The following is an 11,534-nucleotide window of genomic DNA, read 5'->3' on the forward strand; positions in this document are numbered from 1 at the left end:
AAAGTCATGAGGCAAAATAAAATGCTCGTTGTATTCAGGGGAGTTTGCTACACTGGAGGAGAGAGCCACCCCAGTCCCCAAACCAAAACCTGAAGGGGAGAGGAAAATTGGTCTCAGTTAAGGTGAGTACAGTAGGGGTCCATATGGAAGGAATGTCCACCATGAGGCCAACAACAGCAATCAATCAAAGGTACAAATGCATTTCTCATATTGTGCAAGGGTTAAATATGGACTCTGTTAGCTTGATCAGTGACAACTGGGTGCCCATGCCAGGAAGGGGAATCTGAGGGAAGCTGATCAGAGGCTTCTGGAAGCTTCTGAGGCTGCTGAGTCCTAGCAAGGGCTCCTTAGATATCTTCTCTTTGCTGTCATTTGTCAGTGCAGCCCCTGGCACCTAGGCTGAACCACACCAAGGATGTCTCCTTCATGTTGTCTTCCTGTCATAGCCTGAGCTAAGTAATCTGTGTAACAGTGCCGCCATTTCCTGAGCTAACTGTGAAACTGTGCTGGGTATGCTACTGTGCCATCAAAGTAAACTGTGAAATGGTGATCATCCAGGAGCTTGGTCATTGGTGTGAAATTCACTCTGCCAGGTCTGTCTCAGAAAGGCCTCAAGTAGAGTTCATCTCACTGAGTTAAAGAAAATAGAAAGCCTGGTTGGAGCTGCCTACATTAAGCAGGAGTCTGTCAGAGAAGTCAAGATGGCGGCGTAGGCAGACTCTGAACTCACCTCCACCTGCAGACACAGCCAGTTTACAACTACTCGTGGAAAAATTACCCCTGAGACAGAACTGAAAACTGGATAAGAGGAACTCCTGCAACAATGGACAATCCTAACTGAGGTGGAAGAGGCAGAAACTCCCTTCTGGAGAGGAAAAATGCCACCTTCACAAGCCGCAGTGCCTCACGGCCACCCAGGAGCAGCCCAAAGGTACACAGCCTCCCTGGAGGCGCAGGGCCCTGAGCCCGGGAGCGCCCCCGCAGCGGGCATTTTGTGGACCCAGCACAATAGAGATGAGTGGCATAATATCTGACTTTGCCTGCTACTAAAACATGGGGGAGTACCCCCAGAAAAGCTGGTTCACAAAGACATTAAAACCGGCTCTTAAAGGGCCCACGCGTGAACTCACCCATTTCAGAAAGCAACCTAAAATCACCAGAAAGAAAGGTGCACAGTGCTTTGGTGAAAAGAGACTCACCTAATAGGCCCTGTGTGCATCTCGGTGAGAGGTGAGACCTCTCCAGGGACTGGGACATTGGCGGCGGCCATGGTTGTGGCCTGGTGTGGGCGTATTGACATAGACGCCATTGGAGTTCTCCCTGGGGCCTGCTAGCCCAGGGTCTGCCCCACCTGCTAGAGCACCGATTTAATCCAGCTCAGCCAGGGCAGGCAGCCCACCCTAGGGACTGGCCCCACCCAACAACAAGCCCTCAGGCAACTTGTGGGCCTGCATAGATTGGTGACTGGATTCTCTGCAGCCTGGCAACTGAGCCGACTTCAGTGGGGCAGGGCATGCACAAGGAGCGGGTGGAGAGTGTGGGGCAGTGGTGGAGTGTGTGGGGCTCCGGCCGTGGAGAGACTGGGTCTGCTTCGGGAGGTCGGGGCACGCACACGGGGCAGGACTGTGTTGACTGTGTGTGTGGGCCTGTGGGTGGTGGGACTTGTCAGCTGCAGAAGACTTGTGCTTCTCAAAGACCCACATAGGGGGTTTGCCCCACCTTCCAAAGCCTGAAACAATTGGGTGCTCCCGGGCCTGAGGCCAGCCCCACCCAGCTGCAATCCTCAGAGAGCTGACAAGAGACCTAAAGGCTGGAGGCTTATAGCAGTTGTAAGGCCCTGAGCCTAACAACCTGCCACGGTGGGGGCCTACTCACTTAAAAGAAATACTGCAACACAAATGTGGTATTAGAATTGCAGCCAACTGTGCTGGGGCTTCCCACACCTGATAAAGAGACTGAAGAGCCCACAACAACTACAAGCAGCTGAGCATTACAACAGCTGGCCAGGAGCATAACTCGGCCTCCCTGGGCGCCTACAGGGAGAGCAAACAGGCCACAACAGAAGCACACGTAGCCCACATAAGGGTCATCCCTGGAACGTTGAGAACTGAGGGAAGCACACTGCAGGCCTCCTAAGCCATCACGTACCTAAGGTCACCTATCCAAGAGCAGGAGACATAGCTGACCTACCTAATACGTAGTCACAAGCACAGGGAAAGAGGCAAAATGAGGAGGCAAAGGAATACATTCCAAGTAACGGAACAGGACAAAACCCCAGAAAAGGAACTAAGTGAAACAGAAATGAGCAACCTACCAGACAGAGAGTTCAAACAAAGAGTGTTAAGGATGCTCACTGATGTGGGGAGAAGAATAGATGAACTCAGTGAGAATGTCAAGAAAGAAATGGAAGATATAAAAAAGAACCAATCAGAAATGAAGAATACAATACTGGAAATGAAAAATTCACTAGAGGGACTCAAAAGCAGAGTAGAGGATACAGAAGAACAGATCTGTGAGCTGGACGAAAGACTAGAAGAAATTACCCAAGCTGAACAGGTAAAAGAGAAAAGAATTAAAAAGAGTGAGGACAGTCTAAGGGACCTCTGGGACAACATCAAGCGCACTAACATCCATGTTACAGGTGTCTCGGAAGGAGAAGAGTGAGACAAAGGGGCAGAGAATTTATTTCAAGAAATAATAGATGAAAACTTCCCTAACCTAAGGAAGGAAACAGACATCCAGGTACAGGAAGCACAGAGAGCCTCAAACAAGATAAACCCAAAGAGGCCCACACCAAGACACATCATAATCAAAATGTCCAGAATTAAAGATAAAGAGAGAATCCTAAAAGCCACAAGAGAGGGACAAGCCCTGTGTCTTAGTGGTTAAATGCGTGCGCTCCGCTACTGGTGGCCCAAGTTTGGATCTGGGTGCACACCGACACACTGCTTCTCTGGCCATGCGGATGCCGCATCCCACATACAGCAACTAGAAGGATGTGCAACTATGACATGCAACTATCTACTGGAGCTTTGGGGGGGGAAAAAAAGGAGGAGGATTGGCAATAGATGTTAGCTCAGAGCCGGTCTTCCTCAGAAAAAAAAAAAAGCTGCAAGAGAAAGTCAAGTTACATACAAAGGAAACCCCATAAGGCTATCAGCTGACTTCTCAGCAGAAACCTTACAGGCTAGAAGAGAATGGAATGATATATTTAAAGTGCTAAAAGAACTTGGCTAAAGTGCTACAGCCAAGAATACTCTACCCAGCAAGGTTATCATTCAAAATGGAAGGAGAGATCAAAAACTTCCCAGACAAGCAAAAATTACAGGAGTTTGTCACCAAGAAACCAGTGCTACAAGAAATGTTAAAGGGACTGATTTAAGGGGAAAAGAGAAGACCACAAATAGGAAAAATTATCTATTTCCATGATAAGAGGGAAATGGATACAAATGCACAAAAAAGAGGTTAGATACGATATCAAAAACATAAAAGGAGGGAGGAGGGGAGTTAAAGAGTAGAGGTTTCAGACAGAGATCAAACTAAAGAGACCATCAATTCTGTATAGAAGAAGGAAGGAACAGAGAAGGACTACTAAAACACTGAGAAAAAAAAGTTAAAAAATGGCAGTAAGTACATACTTATCAATAGCTACTTTAAACGTCAATGGACTAAATGCTCCAAGTAAAAGGCATAGGGTGGCTGATTGGATAAAAAAACAAGACCCATATATATGCTGCATACAAGAGACACACTTCAGACCTAAAGACACTCACAAACTGAAAGTGAAGGGATGGAAAAAGATACTCCACGCAAATGGCAACGAAAAGAAAGCTTGGGTAGCAGTACTCATATCAGACAAAATAGACTTTAAAACAAAAACTGTAAAAAGAGACAAAGAAGGTCATTACGTAATGATCAAGGGAACAATCCAACAAAAAGATATAACACTTGTAAATATCTACACCCAATGTAGGTGCACCTAAATATATAAAGCAATTATTAGCAGACATAAAAACAGAAATAGACATTAACACAATAATAGTAGGGGACTTTAACACTCCACTTACACCAACAGATAGATCATCCAAACAGAAGATCAATAAGGAAACATTGGCCTTAAATGATACACTAGAACAGATGGACCTAGTAGATATATACAGAGCATTCCACCCAAAAACCGAAGAATACACGTTCTTTTCAAATGCACATGGAACATTCTCCAGGATTAATCACATATTAGGCCACAAAACAAGTCTCCATAAATTTAAGAAGATTGAAATAATACCAAGCATCTTTTCTGACCACAACGGTATGAAACTAGAAATCAACTATAGGAAGAAAATCAGAAAAGCCACAAATACGTGGAGATTAAACAAAATGCTATTGAACAATGACTGGGTCAACGAAGAAATCAAAGAAGAAATCAAAAAATACTTGGAGACAAATGAAAATGAAAATACGACATGCCAGAATTTTTGGGATACAGCAAAAGTGGTTCTAAGAAGGAAGTTTATAGCAATACAGGCCTATCTCAACAAACAAGAAAAGTCTCAAATAAACAATCTAACAATGCACCTAAAGGAACTGGAAAAAGAAGAACAAACCAAGCCCAAAATCAGTAGAAGAAGGGAAATAATAAAAATCAGAGCAGAAATAAATGAAATAGAGACCAAAAAAACAATACAAAAAAATTAGTAAAACCAAGAGCTGGTTCTTTGAAAAGATCAACAAAATTGACAAACCTTTAGCTAGACTCACCAAGAAAAAAAGAGAGAAGGCACAAATAAATAAAATCAGAAATGAAAGAGGAGAAATTAAACAGACACCTCAGAAATACAAAAGATTATAAGAGAATACTATGAAAAGCTATATGCCAACCAATTCGACAATCTGGAAGAAATGGATAAATTCTTAGAATCATACAACCTTCCAAAACTGGATCAAGAAGAAGTAGAGAATTTGAATAGACCAATCAACAGTAAGGAGATCGAAACAGTAATCAAAAACCTCCCCAAAAGTAAAAGTCCAGGACCAGACAGCTTCCCTGGTGAATTCTACCAAACATCAAAGAAGACTTAATACGTATTCTTCTCAAACTCTTCCAAAAAATTGAGGAGAGGGGGAAGCTCCCTAACTCATTCTACGAAGCCGACATTACCCTGATCCAAAACCAGACAAGGACAACACAAAAAAAGAAAATTACAGGCCAATATCACTGATGAACAGCGATGCAAAAATCCTCAACAAAATACTAGCAAATCGCATACAACAATATGTTAAAAAGATTATACACCATGATCAAGTGGGATTTATTCCAGGTATGCAGGGATGGTTTAACATTCGCAAATCAATCAACGTGATACACCACATTAATAAAATGAAGAATAAAAATCACATGATCATCTCAATAGATACAGAGAAACCATTTGACAAGATACAGCATCCATTTATGATAAAAACTCTGAATAAAATGGGTATAGAAGGAAAGTACCTCAACATAATAAAGACCATATATGAGAAACCCACAGCTAATATCATCCTCAATGATGAAAAACTGAAAGCTATCCCTCTAAGAGCAGGAACCAGACAAGTATGCCCACTGTCACTACTCCTATTTAACATAGTACTGGAAGTCCTAGCCAGAGCAATCAGGCAAGAGAAAGAAATACAAGGGATCCAAATTGGAAAGGGAGAAGTGAAACTGTCACTATTTGCAGATGACATGATTTTATATATAGAAAACCCTAAAGAATCCACCAGAAAACTTTTAGAAGTAATAAACAAATATGGTAAAGTTGCAGGATACAAAATCAGCATACAAAAATCAGTTGCATTTCTATACACTAACAACGAAGTAGCAGAAAGAGAAATTAAGAATACCATCCCATTTACAATTGCAACAAAAAGAATAAAATACCTAGGAATAAACTTAACCAAAGAGGTGAAAGAGCTGTACACGGAAAACTATAAAACATTGCTGAAAGAAATTGAAGAAGACACAAAGAAATGGAAAGATATTCCATGCTCTTGGATTGGAAGAATTAACATAGTTAAGATGTCCATAGTTCCTAAAGCCATCTATAGATTCAATGCAATCCCTATCAAAGTTCCAACAACATTTTTCACAGAAATAGAACAAAGAATCCTAAAATTTATTTGGAACAACAAAAGACTCTGAATAAGTAAAGGAATCCTGAGAAAAAAGAACAAAGCTGGAGGTATCACACTCCCTGATTTCAAAATATACTACAAAGCTATAGTAACCAAAACAGCATGGTACTGGCACAAAAACAGACACACAGATCAATGGAATAGAATCAAAAGCCCAGAAATAAACCCACACATCTATGGACAGCTAATCCTCGACAAAGGAGCCAAGAACATACAATGGAGAAAAGAAAGTCTCTTCAACAAATGGTGTTGGGAAAACTGGACAGCCACATGCAAAAAAATGAAAGTAGACCCTTACCTTACACCATACACAAAAATTAACTCCAAATGGATTAAAGACTTGAATGTAAGACCTGAAACTATGAAACTTCTAGAAGAAAACATAGGCAGTACGCTCTTTGACATCGGTCTTAGCAACATATTTTCAAGCACGTCTGACCAGGCAAGAGAAACAATAGAAAAAATAAACAAATGGGACTACATCAAACTAAAAAGCTTCTGCACAGCAAAGGAAACCATCAACAAAACGAAAAGACAACCTAACAATTGGGAGAAGATATTTGCAAACCATACATCTGATAAGGGCTTAATCTCCAAAATATACAAAGAACTGATGCATCTCAACAACAAAAAAAAACTACCAACCCAATTGAAAAATGGGCAAAAGACCTGAACAGACATTTCTCCAAAGAAGATATATAAATGGCCAACAGGCACACGAAAAGATGTTCAAAATCATTAACTATCAAGGAAATGCAAATCAAAACTACAACGAGATATCACCTCACGCCCGTCAGAATGGTTATAATTAACAAGACAGGAAACAACATGTGTTGGAGAGGATGTGGAGAGAAGGGAACTCTCATACACTGCTGGTGGGAGTGCAAACTGGTGCAGCCACTATGGAAAACAGTATGGAGATTCCTCAAAAAATCAAGGATAGAACTACCATATGATCCGGCTATTCCACTGCTGGGTATTTATCCAAAGAACTTGAAAACACCAATGCATAAAGATACATGCACCCCTGTGTTCATTGCAGCATTATTCACAATAGCCAAGACTTGGAAGCAATCTAAGTGCCCATCAAGGGACGAATGGATAAAGAAGATGTGGTATATATACAGAATGGAATACTACTCAGCCGTAAGAAACGATGAAATCCAGCCATTTGTGACAACGTGGATGGACATTGAGGGTATTATGCAAAGTGAAATAAGTCAGAGGGAGAAGGTCAAATACTGTATGATTTCCTTCATTAAGTAGTAGATAATAACAACAACAATAAACAAACACATAGAGACAGAGATTGGATTGGTGGTTACCAGAGGGGAAGTGGGGAGGGAGGAGGGTGAAAGGGATAATTCGGCACACGTGTGTGGTGATGGGTTGTAATTAGAATTTGGGTGGTGAACATGATGTAATCTATGCAGAAATAGAAGTATAATGATGTACACCTGAAATTTATATAATGTTATAAACTAATGTTACTGCAATAAACAAAAAATTAAAAAAAAAAAAAAACGCAGGAGCCTGTCAACACATGGCACAGTCACAAGTCGAGTCTGCTACAGAAAAGAAGGAGCAGGAGACAGAGGAGGAACAGAGGGAGGAGGGAGAAAAGAGGAAGATAGAGGAGACAAAGATGAAAGTAAAACATTAAATATCCCGAAAAGTAAGAAAAAGTCAGACAAAGACTTCAACATAACTCAACAAATGCTAATTTCTCATCCGTTGTGAGTGTGGTGGGAGATCTTAGTGAGAATATTAATAAATAAAATAGCTCAAAGACAAAAGGTAAATAGCAGAATTGGATGAAAAAGGAAAATGAAGAGCCAAGAAAAAAAAATCAAGAACCAAAACAACATATGAGATCTAACAAATAATTAGAAAGAAGGAATGGAACTTAAAATTTAATTAATGGCATGAAGATAAAAATCATCCCAGGACAATAAGAGAAGAAACATGAAGAGGTTAGAGCAAAAATGGGCCAAAAGAAGAGTGACTTTTGTCCCTGACATAAAGAACCCAACATGTGTGAGATAGAAATAGCTCAGAGATATAATACAGGAAAATTTCCCTGAAATAAAAGAACTGAATTTTCATATTGAAAGGACACACCACATACCAGGGAAACAAAACCTAGTTAAATCACTGAAATACAAAGGTGAAGAAATAACTCTTCAGGCATTCAGAGAGATAAAACAAGTCACCTCAGACTTGTCCATAGCAATTTCAATGTCAAAAAAAAAAAATGGCGATGTGGCTAAAAATTTCTGAGGGAAAGAACATAGAGCATGAAAATACTATACCCAGCCAAATTATCATTCACGTATAATGGCAATCAGCTGCCATTCTCTACCATGAGAAAACTCAGGGAATACAGCACCTGTGAATCTTTCTTGAAAGGGTAATCTGTGTTGAAACTCAGGCACACAAGAAGGAATCAAAATAAAGAGCATGGAGGTGGAAATACTGAGAAAAAGCCTGATGGTGAGCGTCCACGTAAATATTGAACTATAATATAAACAGTTCATAACATCTACTTTATAAATCTTAACAAAGTAAAAATAATACAACAATTAAAATCAAGGAGTGAGGGACGAAGTTGAGAGGAAGTGCAAGGTGTTAATCACCTTATCTAAGACGTAATAGGGCTTCTGACCACAAAATAAAATTCTGAAGCACGTAAGCAAGATCTTCATAAAGGCTTCCATCTTTTAATGCTTTCCATGTCTATCTTAATCTAGAAGGCACTGTATGAACTTGTATGTCTCTGAGTGAGGAAATACTTATCTGAAGTTTAGTATATCTTCAGTTTTCTTAATTGTTGAATTAAAATTAATTTTAACTTTTTATTTTACCACAGTACGTACAATATAATCCCATTCCTATAAAATTATTTCTACCAATCCATCTTTCTGTCTCTAAATATGAAGAGAGAGATGGGTGGAATAGTGTTCAAAATATTAACACCACTTACTTCTGAGTGGTAGGATTTGGGACGATTTGCTGCCCTTTTTTAAAAATTTTTCTATGGCGCTTCAACTTTTAAATGAGGGTGTATTATTTTTATGGAATGATGAAGGTATTATTTTAAAATAACTTAATAAACCCACACAGAGACATTTTTAATAATAATTAATAGATTTTTTTGCAACTTGAAAAAAAAGAAGTATTGAAAAGGGACTACATAGTGAAAAAAGGCAATCAAACAAGCAAATAAAAATAGTGTCGGGCTGGCCCCATGGCATAGCGGTTCAGCGCACGCGCTCTGCTGCTGGCGGCCCCGGTTCAGATCCCGGGCGCGCACCTATGTACCACTTGTCAGGTCATGCTGTGGTGGCATCCCATATAAAGTAGAGGAAGATGGGCACGGATGTCAGCCCAGGGCCAGTCTTCCTCAGCAAAAAGAGAAGGATTGGCGTGGATGTTAGCTCAGGGCTGATCTTCCTCACAAAAAAAAAAAAAATGTCTAAAGTCTCCTTCAAGGTCAGTTTAAAATCACCTTGGGTGCTTGCTTCGTCAGCACATACACTAAAATTGGAACCATAAAGAGAAGATTAGCGTGCCCCTGTGCAAGGATGACACACAATTTTGTGAAGTGTTCATGGTTTTGGTGCAGTTGCTATGGAAAACAGTATGGTGGTTCCTTGAAAAATTAAAAATAGAATTACCATATGATCTAGCAATTTCACTTCTGGGTATATACCCAAAAGAACTAAAAGCAAGGTCTCAAAGAGATAATTGTATATTCATGGTATAGCAGCATTATTCACAATAGACAAAATGTGGATGCAATCCAAGTGTCCATCAGTGGATGAATGGATAAACAAAATGTGGTATATACACACAATGTAATATTATTCAGTGTTGAAAAGGAACGAAATCCTGTCGCTTGCTGAAGTGGATGAAACTGGAGGATATTATGCTAAGTGAAATAAGCCAGTTACAAAAGGACAAATAATGCATGATTCCACTCAAATGAGGCACCTTGAGTAGTCAAATTCATAGAGACAGAAAGTAGAATGGTAGTTACTAGAGGCTGGGGGCAGAGAGATGGGAGCTACTATTTCACTGGGTATGGATTTTCAATTAGGGAAGATAAAAGAGTTCTAGAGATGGAGGGTGGTGATGGTTGCACAACGATGTGAATGTACTTAATGCCATGAACTGAACACCTAAAAACAGATAAAATGGTAAATTTATGTTATGCATATTTTATTGCAATTTTTTAAAAATCTCCTTAGAAGGAAAAGCCCACGTAAAGAAGGAGAGGGAGAGAAGATGAAGGACAAAACCATAGATATGGCTGAAAATTTTGGGTCAAAAGAGGCAACAAAGCTAGAAAAAATGTCCTTATAGACTGAACCATAAATAACGCACTTTAATGTGTTCAAAAACGCATGTTGGAACAACCAGTCGGGAGACCAGGGCTAAGTGGGTTCTTTACTTTACGGTTGTGTGACTGAACACATGTTGATTTTTAGAGCATATTATTGGTCTTTGTTCACTATCTTTATAATGATGATGCTTGTAAGACATTAAGGGCAAATTTCTTGATGGTGAAATAACTAGTTAAGAAAATTTCAACTAGATAATGTGAGTTCCTGAGCAAACAATGCTGTTGGCTGGAGAAAGAGAACAGATGGAGGTAAAATTCGGACAGGCACACCTGCAGGAGTAGCAGCAGTGGGCTCAGACACATCCTGAATGAGCCAGAACCATCGCCTCTCTTACCTTAACGCTGCACCTCAAAGGGTCTGCATCTTGATTCCCCTAGTGTCCTCGATGGGGAAGCAAAATGGCTAAATTTTGTACTAAGGGATGGTTTGAATACTCATCTTGTGGGAGGTGCCTCAAAAAGCTTGTTCTTCTTCACTAAGATACATCTGTTTTGCAAGGAGAGCTGTTGGCCAGGGCTTCTGAGACGCATCAACACTTGGTGTGAAAGCTTCGATGAGCTGAATGAATTTGTTGTTCACCTTAATGATAAAGCGACTCGCAAAACCAGCTTGTTTAGCAAGTTTCTTTCTTCAAGGTTGAACACACTCAATCAAAATCCGTAAGGCCAAACTGTGGAGGTACACTATTAATAATCACACCAAGGCCTGGTATTAATTATGGGGACGCCCAGAACTTCAGGCAAACTGGCTCTCCAATCTGCTGACATAGCCTGAGGGCAAAATAATCAAAGTGCTCCAACATCTACAAAAAAGCTTGATCTGTTTTTTCTTCTTTCTTAGGTCATTGTCTTAGTAAGTGAAACTGGATTTCTGCTTCCAGAAAGGTAGCGTAGACCTACTTTTCCCTATTCCTCCTGCTAAGTATAGCTAAAACCTTGGACATTATACACCAAATAA

General features: G+C 40.3%; 1 non-coding gene across 1 annotated transcript; it reads left to right on the plus strand.

Annotated features, from left to right (window-relative positions):
• Window positions 1–9,684: 9,684 nt before the first annotated feature.
• Window positions 9,685–9,790, plus strand: LOC131413259 (U6 spliceosomal RNA). The gene has a single exon (XR_009221923.1). It is a non-coding gene; the product is annotated as a U6 spliceosomal RNA (small nuclear RNA).
• Window positions 9,791–11,534: the final 1,744 nt, after the last annotated feature.

The sequence above is a fragment of the Diceros bicornis genome, chromosome 13 (genome assembly GCF_020826845.1).
Source record: "Diceros bicornis minor isolate mBicDic1 chromosome 13, mDicBic1.mat.cur, whole genome shotgun sequence".
Lineage (NCBI taxonomy): Eukaryota > Metazoa > Chordata > Mammalia > Perissodactyla > Rhinocerotidae > Diceros > Diceros bicornis.